The 15,569-nt window shown below is 41.7% G+C and overlaps 1 long non-coding RNA gene across 1 annotated transcript; it reads left to right on the plus strand.

Moving 5' to 3' along the window:
* Nucleotides 1-203: 203 nt before the first annotated feature.
* On the plus strand, nucleotides 204-1,802 carry LOC311086996. Its single transcript, XR_014607162.1, has 2 exons — nucleotides 204-1,229; nucleotides 1,723-1,802. It is a non-coding gene; the product is annotated as an uncharacterized lncRNA (long non-coding RNA).
* Nucleotides 1,803-15,569: the final 13,767 nt, after the last annotated feature.

The raw sequence follows: 15,569 nt of genomic DNA on the forward strand, positions 1-15,569 counted from the left end.
TACCCGATAATCATTCTGTGTTTTGTTGGCACTTGTCGCGGTCTTTCACGCGCAATATCACTTACTTCTCTAAAGCGCAAGAAAATTTTGGGCAGTTTGTTCCTGGTGCTTCTGACTTACACTTTTCTCATTCTCCCCTACATAATCCTGACTTTTACTAGAGGTCATTTTAACAGTTACAAAAGTTTTTATATATTTTGGTATTGTTCTGAATTTCTTCTGTTTCTGAACCCACTGGCTGACTGTGTATTGTACATGTTCTTGAGGCCTGATGTTGGAGGGTTAATGAAGTCTGTCCGCTGCTGTTGTAGAACTGACACACATCAGAGTTCGACACACAGCCGGGACGAACACTCTCGAGACAGTAGTGCAGCGTTTGCCTGCTGTGTTTCAATGCAAAAGCCTGCGTCTCATTCACAGACCGCCTGCAGTTCAGTTTAAACATCTGCACTCACTAAATGAAGTCAATGTCATTCTTTTCACTGCACACACCCTTCCTTTCTGTGACATTTAGGTTTATTAGAGAGAACTCTTGACTCATAAAACTCAAATCTCAATTGTTCTGTTTGCGCTCCATTAAACACATACGGTAAACAGAGTTTTATTAAAGATGTATTGATGTGCCGTTGATGCTTCTGCTGACGTTCTGTATCAGCAGGACTTTATCATGCGATGGAGAGGAGGGTTGTATAAAGCACGGTTTATTCTCATTAATTCCCCCGATAGACTGACAGATCAACAACATCAAGTAGTTTAATGTCATAGTCTTGCTTGTGTTCCTAATGCATGTACATTATACTCTTTTACCAAATAACTACTATTCACGCTATTATTCACAGCACTTGAATATTGTTAGTTTAACTTCTATTGTTCTCCTCATTTGTAAATCGCTTTGGATTAAAGCGTCTGCTAAATGATTCAATGTAAATGTATTAAAAAGATAGTTCACTCAAAAATGAAAACTGACATAATGTACATATGCCCTCATGTCGACCAAAAGCTGGATAACTTTCTTTCTTCTGTGGAACATAAAAGACAATATTTAGAGATTTCTTTGTCCATACATTAGAAGTAAGTGGACAGTTTCGGGTGAACTATCCCTAAAAAGACTTGATTTAAAGTGCACAGAATATATTAGAAGAGTACTAAGTTTATATACAAATATTAACCAGAGCTTGCATGGAAATCAGAAGAGAGTTATTTGTAATATTGTTGTGTCTTTATAGAAGGTTCACGGTTCATGAATCCACGGTCTCTCTCTCGTCTTGCGTATTGTGTGTGTGTGTGTGTCTGTGGGCGTGATCACTGATCACTGCTGATCAGCAGCGCCAGCTGGTACCAATTGTTTGTGCCTTTATATGTGCAGTAACTGGTGTCTCATGTTGTCAGATTGTTGTGGTTCTCCGGTGTGTTTCCATTCTGTTCCCGTGCTGTTCGTTTGGATTGTGGATTCCCCCTCTGTTCTTCGTCGTGTCTTCCGTTTGGATTCCTGCACTCTGCACTGGGATTACGAGCACCGTCACAAGCACTGGATCACTGAGCACCATCACTGGTTGTCCACCGAGGTCCCTGCGTCACCCACCATCTGAGTTTGTGATCGTCTGACCCATCATCTGTGTTGTGGACTTTCTGTGTTGTTTGCCTGACTGGCAGCTGTTTATCACCTTCTCAATAAAGTGCTATATTGCAATTGCATCCTGCTCCTGTCATTGTCACAAGAAGTGTTTCATATCGAGTCAGAGACTGTCCTGTATTCTCTCTTTTCTATCATTAATATAATTAAAGAGCTCTCAGTTCTCCTGTATGTGTTTCTGTCTGTGCTTATTTGACCAATAACAGCTGAGTTGAACTGTAAGTGGAGAAGGTCAAAGCCAGAAACCAGAAACCAACTACACAACTAATGGTCTTTTGCACCAAGAAGAATTCCCACCTTAGAGGAGAGAGAGAGAAAGAGAGAGAGATGTGTGTGTGTGTGTGTGTGTGTGAGAGAGAGAGTATATTGGCTAAATAATATCGATATCGAATATAGACATGAAAACTATATTTGACATGAAATTCCAATTCAAACCTGGCTAAAAATCCTAAAAGCAATAATTGAACCAATTGCTCTGTATGGCAGCGAGATATGCATACCCAAATTTGTAAAAGCATCCTAAACTCATGCAGAGCTGAATTAGGACAATACCCCTTATTGATCAGTATCCAAAAAAGAGCTGTGAAATTCTACCAGCACCTGAAGCGCAGTGACCCTGAGCTCATACCAGCTGAAGCCCTGCGGTGTCAGGAGCAGAACCGGCACCGGAGCGCAGTGACCCGAGCTCATACCAGCTGAAGCCCTGCGGTGTCAGGAGCAGAACCGGCACCGGAGCGCAGTGACCCGAGCTCATACCAGCTGAAGCCCTGCGGTGTCAGGAGCAGAACCGGCACCGGAGCGCAGTGACCCGAGCTCATACCAGCTGAAGCCCTGCGGTGTCAGGAGCAGAACCGGCACCGGAGCGCAGTGACCCGAGCTCATACCAGCTGAAGCCCTGCGGTGTCAGGAGCAGAACCGGCACCGGAGCGCAGTGACCCGAGCTCATACCAGCTGAAGCCCTGCGGTGTCAGGAGCAGAACCGGCACCGGAGCGCAGTGACTCGAGCTCATACCAGCTGAAGCCCTGCGGTGTCAGGAGCAGAACCGGCACCGGAGCGCAGTGACCCGAGCTCATACCAGCTGAAGCCCTGCGGTGTCAGGAGCAGAACCGGCACCGGAGCGCAGTGACCCGAGCTCATACCAGCTGAAGCCCTGCGGTGTCAGGAGCAGAACCGGCACCGGAGCGCAGTGACCCGAGCTCATACCAGCTGAGGCCCTGCGGTGTCAGGAGCAGAACCGGCACCGGAGCGCAGTGACCCGAGCTCATACCAGCTGAAGCCCTGCGGTGTCAGGAGCAGAACCGGCACCGGAGCGCAGTGACTCGAGCTCATACCAGCTGAGGCCCTGCGGTGTCAAGAGCAGAACCGGCACCGGAGCGCAGTGACCCGAGCTCATACCAGCTGAGGCCCTGCGGTGTCAGGAGCAGAACCGGCACCGGAGCGCAGTGACCTGAGCTCATACCAGCTGAAGCCCTGCGGTGTCAGGAGCAGAACCGGCACCGGAGCGCAGTGACCCGAGCTCATACCAGCTGAAGCCCTGCGGTGTCAGGAGCAGAACCGGCACCGGAGCGCAGTGACCCGAGCTCATACCAGCTGAAGCTGAGTAAAAAGTTAAGATTGAAATAAATGTGGCGGTGGTTGGGACAGACTTCTGGGGGCGAGAAGAGGAATGAGGCAGGGAAACGAAGAAAAGAAAATGTAATGCCTAATGGCTGATGGGTCGTGAATGGCTTGTGTTTGATCACGAAAATGTCGTCATGTTTTGTCAGGATTGCCGCATGTACGTGAAAGTTTCATGATAGATAGATAGATAGATAGATAGATAGATAGATAGATAGATAGATAGATCCAAACTTGAAATGAAATGTTTGCACTTTCTGTGTATATTCTACATATGTTGTTGTATGTATTGTACTTTATATCTGTTTTTCATGCCAACAATATTGATAAAATGATCAAATGCATTCAGTGGCACTCATAATTTAGTGTAATACAATGGCATCTGTAAGGTAAATAAGATGATTGTGTATATAGCCACTTAGCCATATGACCACAGCATAAACACATAATGAAACTATAAAAGTAATGGTATGTGAGGATTGACACTGGAGTGTTGTAGCACTTGAAGCTGAGCGTCCGCTCCAGTGGGCTGGCATATTTAACTGTTGCTGCCCCTCATTTCTATAATGATACTGGGATTTATTTTTTTAATGTAACTCACCCCTGTGTTTTAATTCATAGTCATAAACAGCATTCATTTGAGATCAATCTGAAACTGTTTTCTTGAGACACAGCCGATTAGGGGTTTTGTGAAAAACAAATGTTCCAAGAGGCCCACAGTGACATCTGTGATTCAAAATAGTTCAGACGAGACCACTTTGGCAAGTTTACTTGAGTTTATTGAACACAATTTATCTTTGGCGGTATGGTTCCTTATGGGGGTTCTTGCTCCATAATAAATGACATACGTAGCTTTAGCATTAACCCCCCTATGGAACCATCAGCTTGAGCAATATACATGTAGCAGGAAGGGTTATGACCCCTCCTACTTGTCATGGTTTGGCCAATGGCCTGGCATCCGGTGCGTATAAGAGCATGGGTTACCGGTTCCTTAGTGTGCGTCACTATCCGGGGCCGTGACGTCACCCAGGCGCCCTGCTGCTTTTTGTTGGAGTGCAGTGTCAGGTGTTGCTCGTAAAAAGATCGCTGAAGCTGCTTATTCACTGTCAGTGCTGTTTGCCAGTCTGTGTGCTTTCTGGAGAGTTCAGTATGGACATTTGAGACAGGTAAGGGAGGCATTTGTATGCGACGGTGTCTTGTAAATGAAGTTTGCTTTGGCTGAGCGGGTAATCTGACTAATCTCTATGTTTAACGTAGTGTAGGATCTATCTGCTATCTATCTATCTAATTATTATCTAATAAATAATTTCACCTAGTCATCATTTATAATTTCAAATTCTAACCAAACTACTGTGTTTCTTATCCGCCCATACGTGCACTTTCAGTTTTATATTCCAGACACCCAGTTATGAGAACCAGTAATTTACTAAAATAAACTACGATTCCCTGCTGCAGCGGATTACAACTTGACAGACAGCCAGTTGAATATGTAGTTCTTCCGGTTTGCAAACTAGGGTTGTAAGTAGGGTTTCAAAAAGAAATATAGTACAAAGTAACCTCCTAAGCCAGGGAAGTATCCTAGTGAGGACACATGTTTGATTTTTCCCTTACACAGAGGCTCTGAGACTTGGATATGACAAAAGTACAAAAATATTCTTTATTGGACAAAGATAAAATGCTGGAGTGCAAGTCAATTAGACTCGATCATACAAAGGCTCAATCCCACTAACATAACCACAACACAATAACAATAAACAAACTCACAGGACTTGTGATTACCAGAAGCAGGACGACCTAGTGCCAGACTTCGCTAACGTCAGCGATGGTCAAGGAGCACCCACACGTGCACTACACTTCACACACGCACACTCACGCCAAACAAAGATCAATCACTATGGGTTGTAGATCACACACACTAGCTACGTTTACATGGACACAATCGGAATGAAATCAATCCGATTGATGAATCCGAACAAGGTGTTTACATGAATGATAAATAAAGTAATCGGGTTGATGTGCGCGTTTATATGTCACAAGTTTCAAATCGGATCTGATGTTTTGACATGCGCACACTGCACGAATATACAGAGTTTCCCGCTTTTCGCGCATAAATATTCTCCTCTATTGGTTCTTTATTTGTTTTAAGAAGCAGACGTAATATTAATTCGTCTCTGGTCATAATTTAGAGCATGCCGTGCTGCTTATTGATCATGCAGTAAAAATGCCTCTCCCCGCGGCCAAAACCAGTCGTCTGTGGATGAGAATCCAAAACAAGGACGTTGTCCTGCTTCACTTCACAGACGCGCGAGTGAAATGAGAATTTTAGAATGACGGGAAACTTATTAATATGACACTTTATTCAACAGGAAGAACAGCTCGTTCCGCGCGTCATACGTCATTACGCTAGTTAACGTCATTGCACATGCGCAGTCCTTTCAGTTTCGGTTTTCAATCCGATCAAGTGTTTACATGTTCCCTCGATCGGATTACAAAAGGGATAAACCACCCCTTTCAATCCGATCGAAATTTCATTCGGATCGAGCTCAGTCGGATCGATTAAGGTGTTTACATGAAGGTTTTTTAGTCCGATTGAGCCGTCAATCCGATTATAAGTGTCCATGTAAACGCACTCACTGTGGCACATCAGGACCCACCATAAAAATAGAGCAACAAACCCTCCTGCTCCGGACTCACAGTGCCTGAAACACAAGAAATACAAATTACAGAGCAAGATAATTGTTCTTACATGTCCCAGACAGCAACATAGTGTTGGCCCAGATCTGGCCGTCATCTGGCCCACATCTGGTATACGTGAAATTAGGGCTGCACAATATATTGAAAAATTATCGTTATCGCGATAATAGTATATGCTATATCCGTATCACAGAGAGGTGCGATAAATTGCATTTATTTTATGTGCAAAGCATTTGTGTGATGCATGCATGCATAGGTTGTTTATCCAAATTCAACCAATCAAATGTGACCTTACTATCTTTATACCTGTCTCCCCAGTAGGTGCTATTATGCTATTGGGGAAACCTAGTGGCTCAGAGCAGAGAGTGGAAAATAAAAACTAATGGCGGTAGTAGAGACAAGCGAGGAAGATGACAACAGCAAAGAACCTGTGTTTAAAAAGAACTGTACATCTGAAATATGGCAATATTTTGGCTTCAATAGAGAAGACGTGTCATAAATGCAGGTACTGTGAAAGGGGCCGTTCACATATCGCGTCTAAAACGCATGGAAAGCGCGGCCGCACCGCTATCTCCTTCTTTCCACAAGCGCTTGCGTCTGTCGTTGCTATGCAACCATGACCTGCGTGAGCTTGCGGAATTCTGAAAAGTTGAGATGTTCTCATCTTGTCGCGGCATAGGCGGGCCTGGAAAAATGTGCTTCCATTTTGAGTGCGCTTCCTGCATTTGAAATAACGGATTTGCACGCACAAAAAACGCGATATGTGAACATAAGTGACGGTGTCACTAAGTCGTGGCGAAAAATTTTGGCCTCGACGAGAGGAAACTAATCTCCACAGTCATCTGGAACGCAACCTCAGGGAGCTAACGTTACATGAAGACTTTAAAAAATGTAAGCCCAAAATAATCTACCAAAACTTCTAATGAAATGCCAAGTAACAATAACAGAGTCTCACAGACAACCATTAATCAAAGTGTTGCATGTGTAACGTTAACTCCTTATGAAAAAACTGAGATATTCTTCTGAAGATCAGAAGAATATCTATTAGTCTAACGTTACCTGTTTATTTTAGTATGATCATTACATATATAAATGATAAAAAAAAACCTTAATAAAAATAGCATTTCTCTAGGGAAATGTTATATCGCAAGAAATATCGTTATCGCAATACTCAACAACAATATCGCATATTTTCCCAATATCGTGCAGCCCTACATGAAACCCACACGTACCAGATGTGGGCCGGATCTGGGCTAACAATATGTTGCTGTCTGGGGTGGGTATTATGTTTACAAGACACAATATACAAAAAAACTCCCATAAAATAACCAACATAACTAAAAGAAAAAAAGGCCGCAATCCACTCAAACCTGCACTCATCGGTTTCAGTGATTGTGAATAGACCGCTGTCACCAACCTGTCCAAGCTTCACAGGCCGGCTACCACTCACAAACCCCTCTTCCCTTGGACAAGCCGAGTATCACTCGCAGTGACAAAAAAAAAGAAAGAAATGAATGAAAATGTTGGGATTGGCATTTAAAGACATTCTGAACTCTATTGGAGTTAGACAACACGTGTCAGGACCTACTCATTGTCGTAATCATACTTTAGATTTAATATTATCACATGGAATAAATGTTGATGCCGTTGAAATTCTGCAGCAGAGCGATGACATTATCTTGTCTTGTGTATACTTCATTTAGCCAAGGTTGCAAAGTCGACTCTGTGTTATAAATCTGTGAGACCTATCACTTCTGCCACTAAAGATAGCTTTATTAATAATCTTCCTGATCAGTTTCATCATCTCAGCATCCCAGATAGCTTAGAAGAACTCGATATTGCGACAGAAACTCTTAACTCTTTCTATTCCAGCACTTTAGACACAGTTGCTCCGTTGCGCTTAAAGAAGATTAAAGAAAATGGTCCAACGCCGTGGTACAACGAGCACACTCTGGCCCTTAAGAGAGCAGCCAGAAATATGGAGCGTTGCTGGAAGAAAACAAAACTAGAGGTATTTCGCATTTCATGTACGAGAGCTCAGTTGCATACAGAGAGGCCTTAAAATTTTTCAATTTAAAAGAAAATAAACAAAACCCTAGGAGTTTATTTGAAACAGTGGCTAAACTAACGAAAAATAAAGCTTCAAGCCCAGAAATTTCCAAGCAGCACAGCAGTAATGACTTTATGAACTTCTTCACTTATAAGATTGATAATATCAGGGACAAAATTATAACTATGCAACCGTCTACTACAGTATCGCATCAGGCAGTGCATTGTAGTTTCCTTGAGGAAAAATTCTTTTCATTCATTGCTATTGTTATGATTCCTGTCTTGTGTTCCCCTTGGGTGTATTCCAGAAAGCAAGGTTAACTTACTGTCAGATAAACCTTGAACTTGACTTGAACCCCAAACTTGCTTACTCTGGGTATGTCGGTCCCAAAACACCTGTGAGGAGTTAGTTTAACCAACCTCCTATTGGTAACCCAGAGTTATTGCGCGCGCACGGCGAGTACATAAAGACATTTTCAATGGATCGTCGATTTCAGGAGTCACCATGGAAACCCAGGGAGAAAAAAAGCGAGCTACATACTGTACTTCGGTGAAACTGAGTTGGAGGTTTTAATGCTTGCTTATGAAGACTATAAGCCCATTATAACTAAAAAAAAAAGCTATACTGCTGCATCAGCAAAAGAAAGAGAGTTGGCTGGGCAAAAAATAATGGACAGAGTAAATGCACGAGTTTATAAAATTATAAATGGGCTATTTTCCCCTTTCATTGTGACGCAAAAATTATTTGGGGCATGTAGTAAAAATAGACAAGTATTTACTTGTTGGCCTCCATACATTTCTTAATATTACAGTAGTGTAGGATTGAAAATAATCCAAGATATTTTAAATGAACAAAGATATTTGCTTGACTGTTTTTCTACCCCCTCTTTCTACCACAATGGCCATTTGGAGTTCCTAAAGACACAGATGGGCTGATAGTGATCTAGGCTTGCAGGCCAAATGTTTGTACTTTGGGGGACGATGAATTGTCACACCTTTAGTACAGTTGTGGAAGTGTAATTATCTGATTGGTCACCACAGTTGGGTTTTAGTCACATGGTCAAGGAAGGGATAAAAGAAGATTGTAACTGTTGCTCTGTCTTTTTGATGCTCTGGCTCTCTTCTTCTCTGGGTCCCTTTCTTGAGGCTCTCTTCTTATTCTTGGGGCTCTCTACTTTTGCCTCCTCTTTTCTCTTACTCTCTACTCTCTCTCTCTCTCTTTCTCTCTCTCTCAGGTAACATTTTTCATATATGCTGGGTACAATTAATAATATAAGTTATCATCATCTCATACATATATTTTGTAACTATTTTGAGTGTAACCATAACCATATTTTGTCATTAAACCTTTTCAATTGCAACTAATGTGCTAACTAGTTTTGATTTGATATTGACTTTGAAGTGCTACATATTGCAATACAATATCGTCACTATCTATAGCAACGCTCTCCCACAAATATTAAGCTATTGTAACTGCACTTATTTCCGTCGTTGGTATAAGTGGCAGTGGGTGGTATAGACAAGAAATGTGCAGTTTTCTACCATCTTGCCAATAACGTTTCTTTAGTCATTCGCCATTTCTTGCAGCTTGAACCACTGCAGGAATTCCACCCTTACAGTAGTAATGCACATAATTGGCTAGTTGGCTTCTTGTTTTATCAGATGTAATCCTTCTGGAGCTAGAAGAAGTGTGAGCCAAGTCAAAATGAAACACAAAAACATTCTCCAGCAGGGTAATATTTTCTAAACTTACTAAACTTGTTACTGACGCCATGTAATTTAGTTTTCTATGTAGCCAATAGAAAGAAGGCTGAGGCCCGTAAAACAGGTGGGGGTCCACCTCCACCTTCCCTCACCCCAGCTGAGGAGCTGGCACTGTCCCTTAATAAAGGGCGACCTGTGGTGGATGGGATTCCAGGGGGCAGTTCGTCAGACTCAGTTACCAAGACAACTGGCTTAGTAAAATGTAGGTGTACCATATTAATACTTATGATTTATTGATGTTTTCACTGTTTTTGTCAGTCTTTTAATATCAAATCAAATCAAATCAAATCAAGTATATTTGTATAGCGCTTTTCACAATACAGATTGTATCAAAGCAGCTTCACAGTATTAAAATAAAATAATACAACAAAGTTTGTTTCTAGTGGAATTTATTGATTGATAGAATAAAATTAAATATCCCCAAAATATCCCCAACTGAGCAAGCCAAAGGCAACAGTGGCAAGGAACCGAAAAAACTCCATCAAGCGGCCTAATGGTGTCCTAAAACTCCATCAGGTGACCTAATGGAGAAAAAAAAAAACCTTGGGAGAACCCAGGCTCAGTCGGGGGCCAGTTCTCCTCTGGCATTTATGAACTAGAGGCCGGATTGTAGTTTGAAACTGTGAGATTAACAATATTATATGAATGCCTGGCTGAAAAGATGCGTCTTTAATCTAGTTTTAAACTGGGAGAGTGAGTCCGAGCAACGAACAGTATCAGGAAGGCTATTCCAGAGTTTTGGAGCCAAATGTGAAAATGCTCTCCCTCCTTTGGTGGATCTGGATATCCTAGGTATGACCAAAAGCCTTGAATTTATTGATCTTAAAGAGCGCGATGGATTATAGGGTGATAGAAGATCCGTTAAATAGACTGGAGCTAAGCCGTTTAGGGCTTTATAAGTCAGTAGCAATACCTTGTAATTAATACGGAACTTTATAGGTAGCCAATGTAGTGATGATAAAATCGGTGTTATATGATCATATTTTCTTGATCTAGTAAGAACTCTAGCGGCTGCATTTTGGACTAACTGTAGCTTGTTTATTGAGGATGCAGGACAACCGGCTAATAAAGCATTACAGTAATCTAGTCTCGAGGTCATGAATGCATGAACTAACTTTTCTGCATCAGAAACTGATAGCATATTACGTAGCTTAGCAATGTTTCTAAGGTGGAAAAAGGCTGTTTTTGTAACATACGAAATATGATTTTCAAAAGACAGGTTACAATCGAGTATAACACCCAGGTCTTTTACTGTAGAGGATAAAGTAACAGGACATCCTACGATGTCAAAGTTGTATTGTGAGAGGTTCTGTGGGCGGTTTTTTGAACCGATAAGTATTACCTCTGTCTTGTCTGGATTTAATAATAGAAAATTACGCGTCATCCAATCTTTTATATCTTTAACACACTCTGTCAATTTGGATAATTTAGCGTTTTCATCCGGCCGTGATGAAATATATATTTGAGTGTCATCAGCATAACAATGGAAACTAATTCCATGTTTCCTTATAATATTTCCAAGTGGCAGCATATATATTGAGAATAATAGAGGGCCCAACACAGATCCCTGCGGCACTCCATAGTTTACTGGAATTATGATCGATTTTTCTCCATTTAAATAGACAAAATGGTAGCGGTCTGATAAGTATGATCTAAACCAGCTTAATGCTTGTCCTTGAACACCAGTATAATTTTGTAGTCAATCTAAGAGTATTGTATGATCTATAGTATCGAACGCAGCACTTAGATCAAGTAAAACTAGTATTGAGAAACAGCCTTGGTCAGAAGCTAAAAGTAAATCATTTGTGATTTTAACGAGCGCAGTTTCAGTGCTATGATGCGGCCTGAATCCTGACTGAAACTTTTCATAGATATCATTTTCTTGCAAGAAAGAGCCCAGTTGAGCGGACACAACTTTTTCTAGTATTTTAGACATAAAAGGTAGATTTGAAATGGGTCTATAATTTGCTAGATTATGCGGGTCTAATTGTGGTTTCTTAATGAGAGGTTTTATCACTGCCAGTTTAAATGTTCTTGGAACATGACCTAAAGATAAAGACGAGTTAATAATATTGAGGAGAGGCTCTTCCACTACAGGTAACACTTCCTTCAGTAGTTTAGTTGGTATAGGATCTAATAAACATGTTGTTGTTTTAGATGAAGTGATAAGTTTATTTAACTCTTTTTGTTCTATAGTTGTAAAGCACTGTAATTGTTCTTGCGGGGGGAAAATTGAGGCTGAATTATAAGGTGCGATTGAGGATTGAACGTTTACAATTGTGGTTCTGATGTTTTCTATTTTCTCAGTGAAGAAGTTCATGAAATCATTACTACTAAACTGTAACGGGATATTTTGTTCGGGTGACGTCTGTTTATTTGTTAGTCTAGCCACGGTGTTAAATAAAAACCTAGGATTGTTTTGGTTGTTTTCTATTAGTTTGCGGAGATGCTCAGCCCTGGCCGCTTTTAGGGCCTTTTTATAACGTGACATACTGTCTTTCCACGCGATTCTAAAGACCTCTAAATTAGTTTGTTTCCATTTACGCTCTAAATTACGGGTTTCTCTCTTTAGAACATGCGTAGTATTATTGTACCATGGTGCTTTAATTTTCTCTGTGACCTTTTTTAATCTAACAGGTGCAACAACATCCAATGTTCTAGAGAGAATGGTGCTCATAGTGCTAGTTAGTTCTTCTAGTTCATCTGTTTGTTTGGGTTCAGGCAGCAGCTGAGACAGATCAGACAAGCAACTCGAGAAATTATCTATGGTGGATGGAAGGATTGTTCTGCCTGGTCGAAAACGCGGCGCCGCATGACATATTACAGCAGTACGTAATATGCAAGTTACCAAGTAATGGTCAGTGACATCATCACTTTGTGGAATGATATCTATATCGGTTGGATCGGTTCCATATGATATAATTAAATCGAGTGTGTGATTAAGACGATGAGTTGGTCCGGTGACGTTTTGTTTGACCCCAAAGGAATTTAATAAATCTATAAACGCAGCCCCTAACGCATCATTTGGATTATCTACGTGTATGTTAAAATCTCCAACAATTAATGCTTTATCTACATTGACCAATAGATCTGAGAGAAAATCTGCAAACTCTTTTAGGAAATCAGCGTAAGGCCCAGGCGGTCTATATACGGTAGCCAAGGCTAGAGATAATATGGATTTTTTTCTAACATCTAAGAGCGTAACATTTAGTACAAGTATTTCAAACGAAATAAACTTATAACCCGTTTTCTGAGTAGCATTGAGAATATCTCTATAGACCGCTGCAACACCGCCGCCACGACCAATCAGACGGGGTTCGTGCTTATAGGAGTATCCTGATGGAGTAGACTCATTTAGACCGAAATAATCATTAGGTTTAAGCCAAGTTTCAGAAAGGCAAAGGACATCGAAGCTATTATCCGTGACTATTTCATTTACAATAACTGCCTTAGGTGTGAGTGATCTAATGTTTAGAAGACCTAGCTTTAGAAATTGTTTTTGTTTACTAATAGCAACATTTTCTGGTTTAATAACAATTAGATTTTTTCTAGATCCTGCAGTAGATTTATTATTTGATCTCACTAAACGAGGAATAGACACAGTTTCTATGCAATGTTCTACACTATTTATATCAGTTAATTTGGTGCAGCAGAGACTATGATTTGAACTTTTGGTTACTAGTCAAAAGGTATTTAACATTTTGGAGATGTTATCTGACAGAAGATCCGATCCGAATCTGCTTGGGTGTAAGCCATCGGCACGGTAAAGCCTAGGACGCTCCCAAAACAGATTCCAATTATTTACAAAGAGCAGTTTCTGCTCATTGCACCATGACATTAACCATTCATTTAGCGCGAATAATCTACTAAACTTTTCATGACCTAGTCGGTACGTGGGAAGCGGTCCTGACACAATGATCGTTATATCAGGCGATGTGCTGCGTACTGTATCGATCAGATTCCTGAAGTCTTTCTTCAGAACCTCTGTCTGGCGCAGCCTGATGTCGGCCCCTCCCGCGTGCAGGACCACAGTTCCGACGCGCTCGTTCAGAATCTCGGGAACGTGAGCAGCGATTTCAGAAACACGAGCACCAGGAAAGCAGTGACTATGCACCTTACTTTTATTTAACGTAGCTTGTACGTGTCGAACGATGGAATCGCCAATGATCACAGCATCGCGTTCTGTTTCGCGAAGAGGGGAGAAGCGGTTTTGTGTGGATATCTCGAAAACCGGGAGGGTCGGAGAGAGTTTTCTTGGTCTAGACCTGACTCGCGTCTTCCGCTGCGGAAATATCCAGGCTTCGTGGTGGCATGTTGGAGCCGGCGTAAACGAGACCATGGCTGATCGCGGCCTCGACGCTCGTGACCGATGCTGAGTAACGCACGGAGTAGACGAGGTCGGAGTCAGCGGGTTAGTAACGTTGATCACTGATTTGTGTGCATCGGCGCGTGATGTTTCAAGAGCTAACCGCCGGTCTATCAGCTCGGCTTTTCTCACTAAAAGGTCGTGGATCTGTTTCTCAACAGCTTCCAGCTCAGACTGCAACGCGTGTAGCTCAAATGTGTCCTCACCTGCACCAAAAGGTAGACTACTTACATCTGATATATTCGCCATTTTAACAGATGGACAGTAAGTTAAGTTAGCAACGACGCTACCAGTGATGCTATCAATATTAATACTAATTTATGACTGAAGTCTTGGATATAATCCGTCTTTTTAGTGGTACAGGTGTAGAGTAGACGCACGATAGGCGAAAAAAATGTTTGTTTGTAAGTGAGTGTGGAGAAGACGCGTTCAGCCGTGATCCACAGGAGTAACCTATAAGAGTATCCGACGTTGGATCACTAATAGGCTTGAGACGCGTCTGCTCAACAGTCCGCGTTGTAACTATGAGGTGAGGAAAAATAGAAAATGTTCGTTGTAAGTGAGTTTAAAGAGAAATCAAGAATTATAAATCAATCGATGGAGCTCCAAAGACAACAACGCGTTCAGACGCGACGCATGCGCATTCGAAACAGGAAGTGTTTCGAAAAGGAAATCATCAACACTGTCACCATTTTAAAAAGGCATTTTGAATGAGAACTACACAAGCAGCTGTGATGACACATGACCTTTCTGGGCTGACCCTGAGCCCACACAGGCACTGAAATCTTGCCTTCAGTATGCCTATGGTCATTTCCACCTTGACCCTTGTTCTGCTGTGGACCAGGTTGAATTGTGCCTGTGGTCCAGGCTCAGGTTCATGGTAGGGTGTCATCATATAGGGCAGACAAGGGTACCCTCTGTCCCCCAGCAAGTAACCATTGACGTGTCCTATAAAGGTAGTTAAAGTGTATAATTGCATAAAAAAACATAAAATAAAATAAAACATTGTGTAAGGCAAAACATACCCTGTTGAAATTTGTGGCACAATGATGACTCCCTAAACATTCTGGCATCATGTACAGACCCTGGCCATTCGGCTTCAACATTAGTCCTACACACAGTTGCCTTTCCCACATGCTCTGCATCGCCTATTGTATACAAAAAACTCCCCGTCGCAAAAAAGCGAAGGGCAATGCACAAAATGTCCTCCGTGTTAAGCGCTAATCCGCGATGTGTCACGTTTGCTATGTATGGTTTCAAAATCTTCGTTAAATAAATTAACGATTCTTTTGAAAAATGGTAACGCTCCTGCAAATATTCATTTGGATATGAAAACACATCGATACGTGGTCGTATCACCGCGGCGGAAAAGATTTAGTATTATCTGTGCTTCCACATCCACTGGATCGTCTTCAAAAGGGCACGCCATGCTCCGTCACCTCTCT

The sequence above is a fragment of the Abramis brama genome, assembly GCF_963993115.1.
Source record: "Abramis brama genome assembly, chromosome: 7".
In the NCBI taxonomy this organism is placed as follows: domain Eukaryota; kingdom Metazoa; phylum Chordata; class Actinopteri; order Cypriniformes; family Leuciscidae; genus Abramis; species Abramis brama.